General features: G+C 32.6%; 1 long non-coding RNA gene across 1 annotated transcript; it reads right to left on the bottom strand.

Annotated features, from left to right (window-relative positions):
• Positions 1-1,683: 1,683 nt before the first annotated feature.
• LOC148208419 (uncharacterized) lies at positions 1,684-6,036 on the bottom strand. Its single transcript, XR_015787362.1, has 2 exons — positions 5,577-6,036; positions 1,684-2,029 (listed from the first exon to the last, which is right to left on the bottom strand). It is a non-coding gene; the product is annotated as an uncharacterized LOC148208419 (long non-coding RNA).
• Between the last annotated feature and the right edge of the window lie 6,679 nt (positions 6,037-12,715).

Consider the following 12,715-nt stretch of genomic DNA (forward strand, 5'->3'; position numbering starts at 1 on the left):
TTTAGTAAGAAGGATCACCGATGACCAATGGAAAGGGCTATCATAGATTAGATTCCCACGAAACACAGACTATATTGAAAGAATGGAATCTCAATCTGTGTGTCCTGAAGAAATCTCAGCCGTTGGTTTTTTCTGCCTCGTGGATTGTGCCGTAACTGCCGCTCCATATCCATATCCATATCAGAAGCCTACCGTCTGTAAATATTGAATATCGGGAGGGGTAACTTCGGTACTTCGTTTAAGAAAAGGGCGCCTTTTCCACGTGGACGGCTTCCCACGTCCGTACGGATCCCTATGCGAGGGAATCGACCGTTTTTTCCGTTCTCATTTATATATATATATATATCTGTATTTTTACATTATTCGTAGAATAAGAATTTGGAAAAAGTACAGAAATTAGGAATTTTGGATTTCTCCCTTTTTATGAAACTCGAGGAATTCCCAATTCGCAGTTCCCGATTCCCAAACACTACACTCATAAAGTCAAATTTAATTGCTCAAGAAACGGCTAATAAAGAAAAAATGAAAAGATATTAAAAATAAGAGTATAAATCATAATCGAGTGTCGGGTATGTTTCTCAACAAATATATACGGTGGATGTTTGTTGTCATGTTCCAACTTATGTTATATCTGTTAGATTCTAATACATATATTCTGTCAAAAAAAAAAAAAAAAATCTAATACATATACGTGTATGATATATAATGTGCGCTATAAAATGTTTCATACAATATTTTTAACATGTGTACGATGTTGTATATAAACATTACTTTATGATTCACATTTCATCAAATTTATTCATCGATTGTGCTACTTATAATTTGGATAGTCATATTTTTACCTATCTTAGATATTTGAAAATTGTATTCATATACTGGTAGATATTTTTGGTTTTTTTTCTTCAAATTGACAAATTAATATTGTACACATATCAAGTCAAATTATGTTAAGAGTGTGAAATCATAAAAATATCTATAACTCACACGTATGTTTTTCAACAGAGCGGACTTTACATAAATATTTTTATTTTAAAAAATATTTTTTTACAACAAAAATAGATTTTTAAAGAGAATAAGTCAATCATCATTCAACAATAAGTTAATATTATCACATCCTCAATTAGAATCACAAGTAGTTTAGATTTAAAAATTATATTGTGTTAGTGTTGAATTATGTCGAGATGGATAAATCGGCCTACATCGAACAGGAGTGAGCTACTTGAGAAGTGACTTACATAGAGGGAATAAATACTCCAAAACTCAAGTTAGTGCTGGTTTGAGCTATTGTAAGTCGTAGTCAGACAAAATAGCATACCTGAATGAGTGGACACTGCAAGAAAATCATATTTTCTTGACATAAAACGAATCATCGAAAAAACGTACTTATGGCGATGAAATAAAAATTCATTGCCACTAACCTTACTAATTTCATTTCATCGGTATAAGCACCCTAGCTTGATGAATTCTATTTTCGTCAAGATAAACATTATTCCCAACGCAATATACATTTCTTCGAGAAATATACCCTATGCTGACGAAATATATGTTTCGTCGGGATAGAGCTTTTTAAAAGCCCTAAATCGTTTTTGTCTCCTCCCACCCTTGTGATTTTTCTCGGCAACCTTCCCCTCCCCCACACGGTTTTTCTTCCCCTCGCTGTCCATCCTTACTTTGCCCATCACAGGTGGTCGTCGTCATGCCTCTCTATGTCGCCACACCTTGCCCCATTGCAGCAGGTTGAATCAAGAGCAACAACCGCTATTAATTATGAAGAGCCTGCAGAAAGGGCATAGCGAAGTCTAAGCTCAAGAGCGGCATAGTGGAAATCAACTCCGAAAAGAGACAAGGTCGTTGGAATCACTCCGACTGATAGTTATGGGCTGTCGGACCCCAAGTCGGTGTCCTCAAGTCGATTGGAGAATACTTGGGCAATTCTCTAGTTGGTTCGGCCTTCAACTCGACCTATGTGGTAGGTCGATGTTCTCCCTTAAACTGGTTGGACGAACTTGACTTTATTGAGCTGAGTTGACTGGTCCACGTGTAATGTTAGTATTTTTTCTCCAACCTACTATTCTCATCTTTAAATTCTACAAAACATCAGGTGATTATGTACTATATCTATACAGCCACGTGTTATAATTGAGAATTTATTTTCTGCTTCCTACCCAAATATCATTAATTAACGAACCAACTACGTGATTCTGATTTTTTTCCTAAAATTTTCAATGGTACAAATAAATATATAGGAAAGAAAAAACGTTGTTTTTAGTCGTGTTTTGGGAAAAAGACAATCAATTTAGAGAAAATGTAAGTCAAAATCCAATCCTAGTTACTAGAAAAGATCTAATGAAGTAGACTTAGATTTAATAATTTGATTACTAGTCTAACTACATATCTATAGATATATAGATTCATTTGAATTTAACAAAATTATATATATGTGTGTCTAACAAGTTAGAATGTGAGTACTATCAACTTATTCTTTATTTGAATCTTTTATTCTTATGTACAACGATTTTAACATTTTTAGATATCCAATATTTAAAAATATGAATATTCAACACTTTTTCACTCGAACAGTCATAACTCTTTTTGATTAAATACTTGTTTCATCGAATGATCACAACTCTTTTGGATTAATTCTCTCAACAGATACTTTTAACTTAAACAGTCTTGTCTCTCGTAAAAATTTGAAGGGTAAAATAGATATGTGTTTAAAGGTTGAGGGCAAAAATGAAAGTTAAAGATTCTCTTCCATAACTTTCTTTCGTTTAGGACATATATGATGAGTCTAAAAAGTAGTTTTTTAGTATAATAACATATAGAGTTAGGGATTCAAACTCACGACCTATTAATTGAAAGCATATGTATCTTACTCTGCCAAGGCAAGAATCGCAGACTACGACTTACAAGTCAACGACTTTCTCAACTATCAGTCTCCTACTCATGTTTGAAAGGGATATCGCTAAAAGGGGGCCAACTAGCAATCCTGTTACAGGCGGTGGTGTATGTATTTCTACTTATTCGAGGGAGAAAAAACTCAGGTTTAAGGGAAAAAAGATGGACATATAAACGAAGCGACATCCAACAGAAGCCTAGGCTCGAAAGAAGGAGAGAGAAGAGGCTTCTGACTCATAAGCTACTAGCCCGAAAGCCTTGCCAACTACGTCTACGTTACTTACTAGCTAGCCTAACAAGAGAAGTACAGGCCAATGGAAGTACTTACTTAGCCTACCGAGCCTATCAATAAAGGGGAGGCGGGCAGAGAGCCGGCTAAGCCATATTTACCGAGTAGAATGAATGTATGTGGATTGGACGGCGGATCAGGGCAAGTTAAAGAGCATGTGAAAGCTGAACTAGTACAAAGACCATAAGAGGGCTTGAACTGGCGAGATAGGCTAAAAAATCGGCAGGCAATTGAATTGAGAAGGTTTTCCGCAGTTGACCGGGAAAGGCTGGGGGGCTGATTCCACCGATGAAAGAAGCCAGGCTACATAAGACTCTCTAGGAATGGACAGAAGAGGCTACGAGATTCGCACACTAGCAGGGCCAATCAGCGAGACTTTGACAACAAGACTCAACTGCGGAATTGACTGAATAGGACACGAGCGGGTACTTTCAAGCCTATGTGACCAATGCACTTATGCTGCCTTCACTCAAACACTTTCAAAGAAGCAAGGGGAAGGAGCGAAGCTGCTTTACCGAGTTTACGAGGGGAAGGGGAAGAGTTTTTGAAATCGATTCACTAAGCTAGCTTCACTCTTAAACTACTTGAACTAGAGGAGCGGTACGAGCTACCTACTCTACTAATAGGCTTACTACAAAAGAAAGGAAGGCTATTTGAGATCCTTTTTCAAGGCTCAAGTACTCAGACCCATAAGACCGATTAAGGAAGACCCATTAAGTAAGGAAGGGGAACTAATTCCAGATATCGATTAACTGCTTGCCAACCGAGACCTAGACCGACGGATTGACCTGTTGACCAGGCAGGAATACCCATACTAATTGCGACAGGAGAGATCGATCGAGTTGAACAGACAGCTCGCGATTGAGAGACTTTCCAGTTGACAGAAGAGCGATTGCAAGAGATAGGGGAAAAAAGACAGATGGCGCACAGATTGACTTATTGCTGCCTATCGACCTCTGCAGCAGTCTTTGACTAAGGAAGGAAAGAGTGAGTTACTTACCGCAGGGAAAGAACGACAGAGTCACTGACCGACCAAAGAGATGGAAGGCACGCATGACAAGAGAAGGGGGTGACGGAACGACAACTGGCAGGATTTAGTGAGACCTACCAGAGAGAAGGCAAGATAGACTGACCCACAATAGCTATTCCTATCTCATACCGTTACTACCTCTCGTGTCCCTTTACCCTTTTAGGCAAGAAAGACTAGAGCAACAGCACTACTGCAAGCTATAAAGGGAAGTCCTGAGCTACCGCTCCCTCATACCAGGGATATCACTAGTGAAGCCTTACCTTCAGTTAAAGATTAAAAAAAAAAGTACACACCACGGGGATGACCCCTCCTGAGACTTATGGTGATGTCTTCTATGTTCTGATCTCAGCCCGGGTCCTTGTACGCTGAAGCTGTCAAGTCCATACGAGGATACCGTTTCACTCGGTGGACAGTCGAATGATCAAAGCGAAATGCTTTAGGCAGGCATCTTTTGAGCATGTTCAGCTTCAAAAATTCCTGGAGTCCTACGGCATTCTCACAGAAAGAAAACATGGCTAGTAGATAACTATTTTATTATTGTAGAAAGCAATCAGGAATTAGGAAGCATATGGGAATGCCATAACAGAGATCAACTCGAGCTTATGCTAAGAATGACTTTCCCAACACTATCCGTCCTACTCATGTTTGTGAAAAAGAGGAAAATCGCTAAAATTACAGGCAGTGTGTTCTACCTATGAGAAGATCAATTAAACTGGCCTCTGGCTTAAGAAGCATATAAACGACATACTACGCAGACGCGCGTAGACTCAAAAGAAGGGAGAGGGGCAGAAGCTTTCTCGTCTATTCAGCAAGGGAAGTCATCTACTCTGCCAAGGCAAGAATCGCAGACTACGACTTACAAGTCAACGACTTTCTCAACTATCAGTCTCCTACTCAATTGAGCTATGCTTTGGTGGGTGATTCTACAAAGGAGCCCTTACAAACTTTGCTATTGGATTGTATATGGTATAACCTTTGGGATGATGAATAAAGTTGAAAATTTCACCCAACTTTTTCTAGATTTTTCTAGATTAAGATGAAATAAGTTAATTAATTAAAATCTTGTATTTGATCCCTAATGTTCATTTTGTTTCTATGGATAGGAGAGGCTGGACTAGCAAAACTATCGGGATCGGGCTTTTCAGACAACAAGTGAGGAGGAGAGAGCTCGAATAATGACAATATCATGGCAGATTTGGGAAGCACGCAACAGAGCATTTTTTTTCGGAGAGACAAGTTAGACATTGTTGATATGATGAACAAAATTGATTCCATTAGAGATCATGGTTCAAATTCAAACAACAAATCAGTGGCATTTCAAGGAATGAAGACACAAATATTCAACAATCAGATACCCACGAGATTACACAATGTGAGGCAGGACGTCGAAGCTCACGTAAGTCGACGACTAGAGCTAGCACTGGGATTGTAGATGGGAGACCCCCTTCAGGCAACTATTGGAAGCTCAATACGGATGCAACATGGCATGCAGAGAACAGAAGATGCGGGATTGGTTGGATCTGTAGAGACAAAAGAGGAAAAGTCATTAGGACAGGGTGCAACAAATTTTTAAAGATTGGGGAGTTACCTACTTGGAGTTGATGGCAATTTGTGATGGTCGGGAAGCAATTGCGAACGAGGACACAAATTCGATTAATCTGGAATAGATTATGTGCAGGCTGTAAATTTTATTCTACGAAAAATGGATGATTTCACGGAGATTTCGTGGATTCTTGAAGATATTAGAAACTGTGAAGATGGATGACAATTGCAAATGACTCAAAGAGGGATTCCAACACTACAACTCACAAGATTGCGCATTATGCGATGGTAGAAGGATTGAAGATGGAGTGGACTTTTAAACTTCTTTTATTGTTATCTAGTGTGGTAGACTTTGAGTTCCTTTAATTTTGTTTCTTTATATGCTGTAATAAGAAAAAATTAAATTACATTTAAAGTCACAGTAATTTAATTCAAGCCGTAAAATGAAAAGTCAATAATTAATCAATAAATGTAATAAATTAAAGAAGATGGAGAGTGAATATCACACGCAACAAACTTTATATGAACACTATTTCTCTCGAAAAAAAGAAAAAAATTATCAGTAAACTATTGAATTTTTATTTTCTTTATTTTTAAAAGATTGTGTTAAATTTGGTATAATGTAGCAACTACCGATATTTTGATTCATTCTTGTTTGTAGGAAAATCTATAAGAACCCAAAAAAAAAAATGTATATATGCCTTAAACAAATTTCATTGAAAAAGATCTTCAATATCCATTAAAAGGGAGCTCACGAAAACTAAAAATAGGAATGCGGCATCCAAATTCGTATGGTGCCAAAATCTTATTTACTAATTTGTTCGTGTTAACTCTAATTTACACAATTTCAAAATCATCGTTGTTCTAAATCTCTAACAAAATTGTGATTAATTCTAATTGTTTTTTTTAATCATCAAAACATTTACTAAATGAGATCGAGACCAAGAAAATCACACGTAGAGGTGTTCACGAGGCGTGGACGAAGAAGTTCTTTGTCCATGTCCCTGCCCCGTTTCAATATTTCTGTCCCTACAAAATTTCCCATTATATTTCACAAAGTCGAATAGGAATTTTCCATAGGTAATTTTATACCAATCAGGTTCCTCTTGAGAAATTATTCTCTGCTTATATTTTAAAATATATTCTTAAAAGTTTATAGTTAAATTTTTAATTTCTAATAAAGGAATAATATCTATTTACATATTAGAGAAAAATTCTTAAACAACATAATAAAAATAATATAATATTTTATTTAAGTCTAATTATCCACTATTAAAATTTTAAATATCTTAAAAATAAATTTGAAAAGTTAGGAGTCTGAAATGTTGGGTTTATAAGGTGATTACAAATAAAGTCCCACATTGACTAGGGGAGGGAATGATCATGGGTATATAAGAAGGGATAATTATCTAATGAGACATTTTGGGTGAAACCAAAAGCAAAGTTCACTCCTAAAGGTGTTTTTGGGAGTGATTTAGGCATGGTCAAAATCACTTTTTGTAGGTTGTTATTGTCAAAATCACTTCTCTTTCTATTGATCTATTGATCATATTCGACAAATTAAAAAATTGATATTAGGAAATGTTTAGGCACACCCTAAATTATATTATACATTCCTTTTGTTTTTTGTTTTCTTTTCGGCCACTCTACATAAATTCACATAATTAATTTATGGGTAAATTGCACAAACCACCCCTAATGTATGTTAGCGGTTGCAATTTTACCCATAAACTTTCAATTGTGAAAATTAAACCCTCGAATCTTCATAAATGAAAAAATTGGACCCCTAAACTTTTAAGTAGAAAAATTACATTATAAAGAAAAGGAAAAAATTAGATCCTCACACTTAAAATTTTTTTCATGTATTATATACTCTATTCCTATCACATGTCCCCATGCCGCAATCACACAATTCACAACAATCGTTCGGATCTTGAAAGCTGAGGAGGTGGGTTTCGGCGTCCGATCATTTAACAATCTTCATCAATTTGTCTTTTACCTTTATGCACATACGCTCTCCCTCTCTCTCGGTCATTTTGTACTTTCGTTCATGGCGACTGCAGAAGTTCTCATTCTGTGTGCCATCCACCACAATTTGAATAGGAAAGCACACAAGAATTGCAATCTACTGTAATTTTTTTTTTATTCCAAAACTCATTAATTTTTTCCCAAATTTGAAATAGGAGACCGCTTTCCGACGGTAATGTTGTTTGAGTATATTAAATTCAAACTGCTTGTGTTTTTGCTCTCATCCAAACTGTCGACTCCATTCACAAGTTCTTCTCTCTACAAAAGAAAAGAAAAAAAAATCTAAATTCATTGACCTGGATTTTGGCCGACGAAGGGAATGGGAGATAAAATAGAGAAAGGAGAAAATGTGGGAGATAAATAGTTAATTGACCTAATTCTTTGAAATTTTAGGGGTTCAATTTTTTCACTTGTGAAAGTTTGAGGGTTTAATATTAACTATTAAATATTCACGGGTTCAATTTTTTCATTTAGGAAGGTTCGAGGGTTTAATTTTGACAAAAAGTTTGCAATTTGCCCTTAATTTATTCTCTCTTAAAAGGCACGTAAATATTAATGATCTGCCACACCCGCAGTTGCATTGGGAGAAAATGTTTAATTCCTCATAAATAATGGAAAACAAGACGCTCTTTTTTCTCTGCATGAAGTTTGATTATATATGATGGATCATGAGAGACTTTCGTTCTAATTTAAGATTAATAATTTTTATTTTAAAAAATTTTAGTTTTGTGCTTTGGCCAAAGGTTTGATTCGGTACGAGAAAGACTTTTGTTCTCAGAAAGCTAAAAAGTGATTTTATACTTCCTGCTAGTATGGTAATATTTACATTTTTATTTTCATTAACAACTCCATCTTCTTTTGTTTGTGTTCGGGTCAACTTATGTACACCTCAACTAATTTTACGGGATCCTACAATATTTGATGTCGTGAAATAATTTTTAAGGTAGGTGCAATCAAACCTCGTTCTGTCCCACTCTTTTCTCTTTCCAATTTTAACTAGATTAGAAGTTTTAAACTCTAATTTTGTGATGTGTGGGGTAATTGAGAAAGGAAATTAGGGCTATATGTTGGTGTATGTAGCTTAGTGGTGGGGAAGTGAATTAGTTAAACACAAAATGTGATTAAGTTAAGTGGGTGAACTAAACCCGTTAATAATGATGACTTAATGCACCACGAAAATGAATGAAATATTATAGATTATTACACCAATCCACTTCACTTACTAAACTAACTGCCCTTTAACTTTTAACTCAAAGTGGGACACCAAACTTTCTAACATGACACACAACTACATAAATGGGTTTTTCTTTAATAATAATAAATTAAAAAAGAAAGAAAGTTAAGTTGTGACTTGAGAGGCGAAGACATTTTGGTTTGGTTGTTCTACCAGATACAGATGTCACTATTTTGAGTTGCTAGACCATTAAATTTGTTTGCATCAATAATTTCAAATCTTATGTTAATTAATGAATATCTCAAAACAGAGGCTTTCTTGGCTCACAAAATATATTACATATTATCGATCTCTAGAGATTTTGGGCATGTGAAGTTGATCAACTAAAACATAATGGAAACAGGTTTATAATTGTGGATATATATATATATAATATATAATATATATATGATATATCGTTACTATCCATTTTCAAAGCTAATATATAAATATAGCTGGGTTTTAATCAAATGCATGGATTATATGTTTTTAAGCTTATAATTAATTTATTTAATTTGTGGAACTAGGGTTTATGGATAATAATTAAAATAGTTTGGTCGGGGCAAGACTCGAGAGTATAGAGTTTTTCTTTTCTTGAAGGCTATGTAAAATATTAATGGTCTGTTGCGTGAGAGAGAAATACTTTAAATCTTCAATAAAAATTTATCTCCTTCATTTTTTTTTTTAAGTTTATATGATTTTGAGGATTTACGTGTTTGATAATGTTTTTGTTTCTGATTTTTAATTATGTTTTATTTTGAATTATGCTTATTTACTAAACTTTTTCTATCATTCTTCTAGTAATCATCTATTTTCTATTTTTCTATGATTATATTTTTCATTTTTATATTTGGTGGAAACTGGAAACATACGAAAAATATGCACTGTGTTTGAGAGAGAATATATTTTAATTTTGTTTATTTCTACTCTCTGATAATTTTCGTCAAGAGTATAATTCTTCCTAAAATAAAAAAATTTGCATTTTATTACTAATCTTAATTCAACTTGATGCTTAAATGACTTATATAATCTCAATATTTTCTTTCACTTAAATTTTGAACAAATAACTCAAATAACTTGACTTAATTTAGCCAATATTTTAGACTTGAGTTGGATTGGATCTATTGTCTAATTAGGAAGGATTGATTGAGTTAAACAAGTTTTGTGATCCAAATAATTAAATTGGATCCAAAAAATCTTATAGCCCACGTCTAATGGTATGGTTCATTTTGTTATAATTTTAGTTAGTAGACTTCTGCAATGTTATTTGTTTTTAATTATTTTAATTGTGTTCCTCATTTGCCAATTTCATCAATAATCTTTTGAGAGTTTCAATTGCATCAATTATATATTGATATTAAAAAAAATAATTCTATACTATTTACTAAATGTTAAAAGAAAGATAATATTTGAGTTTTATAAATGATATGTTTTGTAGAAAGGGTGAATTATAATTATAGTATCATTTTTTCACAGTCTCTATTTTCTAGAGAAAAATCTATTTCTAGTTGATCGAATGAGTGGATATGAAATCATATGATGTACAGTGAGTGTTTTTATTTTATTTTATAGATAAACATGTTCAACTTTGTAGGTTGATCATGGCAAGGCTAAAGATGCATATATTAATTATATAAATGTGAAGGCATCACATATATAGTTGATGTTCGTTGTCCATTAAAATGAATCTAGAGTCTTGAAAGTATATTTTCATAGTATGAGAGGAGAGGACTGCTATACTATATTAAGAATATCTCAAGTGCGGAGGTACATTTAAATAGAAATTATTTTGTTAATTTTTCAAACAATTATTTAATTGGAAAACAAAATTTTGTTGTTGTTATTATTATTATTATTATTTTCCTTTAAAAAGTATAATTAATAATTTTTCTTTTTTGAATCAAGAACAAAACTTCATTGAGAAAGGAAATATATTCAAGTGAATACTTTTATACTTAAAAAAATGTTTCGAAGCTAAGTCCAAAGAAAATCAATTGCCAATATTTTATTGATGCGTGCCAATGAACCCTATAAAATAATTATATTTTGAATCCAACATTTTCGTCGTTGGATTCCAACTTCAGAAAATCTCACTTATTTATTTATTAGTAAAACAAAATCGCTTCCCATTCGGTTTTATTTATTTTCGGTCGTTTCACATTGTGTTTTATTTATTTATTTTTTAAATAGTTATTTTCATGAACAGCGACAATTAATATTATTTTTCACATAAATTTCCTCGAATTTACTATGTCTCTAATATATATCTTGAATGTCATTTCAAATTCTCTTACATTTGAATTGATCGCCTTTGTCCCTTATTAGGTTCACATTATGTTTGTATTCTATTTTTAGAGGGAAAAAGAAACAAAATTTATCTTTGTTTTAATTACTCTGAAATAAATGGTTCAACAAAAAATTAAAATTATGATATGATCTTTTACTCTGTCACAGCAAAAAAAAAAAAAAAAAAAAAAATTAAGATTACTTTTAAAAATGATAATGGAAAGAACAAAAGTTCTAAATTTTCGTCGGTTTACATTTATCTTTATACATAAAAATATTTTATTTTGATAATTATATTTTTAAATATATTCTTCGACATTTTTTTGAACTTTGCACAAATAATATTTTGCTACCCTTGTTATTTTTGTTAGATTTCTAGATTGGATATTAATAATGTTTCGGCCAGCATTATTCCAAATCCAGAAATGAAAATATTTGAATGTAAATATTTTGAGAGAGATAAATAAAATTAAAAATTAAACAGTTAAGTACATTTTTCCATAATTAAAATAAGGAATAATGAAGAATAAAGAGAACATTATCCAAGCATAACATTAAAAAAATTGATGATCAGGCATCTACCAGGGATGAGATTGTTGGGAACGACATGAAATTTCTTGGTAACGGTCCTATGTTCGAACCTCCAGGTAAGCTTAATACAGCGGGTGCATAGATCTTCTAAAATTTAGAAGCACTAATGTCATCTAACAAATTCAAAATCAAAATCTCCACGTGTTATACTAAAAAAAACTACTCAAATTTTGCTTGATGTATAATATATTAATCTCTATGTTAAAAAAACATGAAATCTATGAACATGTATAACCAATTTAATTATTTAATTATTGTTCATTTGAAGTCAATAAAATTTGGAGTATCTCAATCAACCCTACACGTTGGGTTAATATGTTTTCCTTGGACTTTATCATCAATGATTTTTTAAGGAAGAAATAAAAGTGGTGATCATAATGATAAATTTTTTAATATTCAAGTTGTAAGGTTATATTAATATGGATAAATATATATAATTTTATCTACAAACTACTTGTATTAAAAAAAAAAAAAAAAACTACAAACTTGTTTTTAATACTTCCAAAATTATTTTATCCTGAAATAGTAATCTAGGGTAGATAATCCATTATTATTTCTAGTCTATCAAATAAATATTAAGGGCTTGTTTTTTCGATTTTTGGTTTTAGTTTTTAAAAATTAACCTTGACTTTTTATAATTTCTTTGGTAATTTTTTTCACGCTACTCTTTCAAACACATACACATGAATTTTTAGTCAACTTCATAATAAAACAAACATTTTAAAAACAAGATAAACAACAAAGAAACACATATTAATATTCTTAAACTTAATTTTTAAAAATAGAAAACCAAAAACAAAATATTTTTCAAACATGAATTATTTTTCTTTTAAATTAT

The sequence above is a fragment of the Momordica charantia genome, assembly GCF_013281855.1.
Source record: "Momordica charantia cultivar OHB3-1 chromosome 10 unlocalized genomic scaffold, Mcharantia_2.0 BLBB01000010.1, whole genome shotgun sequence".
Lineage (NCBI taxonomy): Eukaryota > Viridiplantae > Streptophyta > Magnoliopsida > Cucurbitales > Cucurbitaceae > Momordica > Momordica charantia.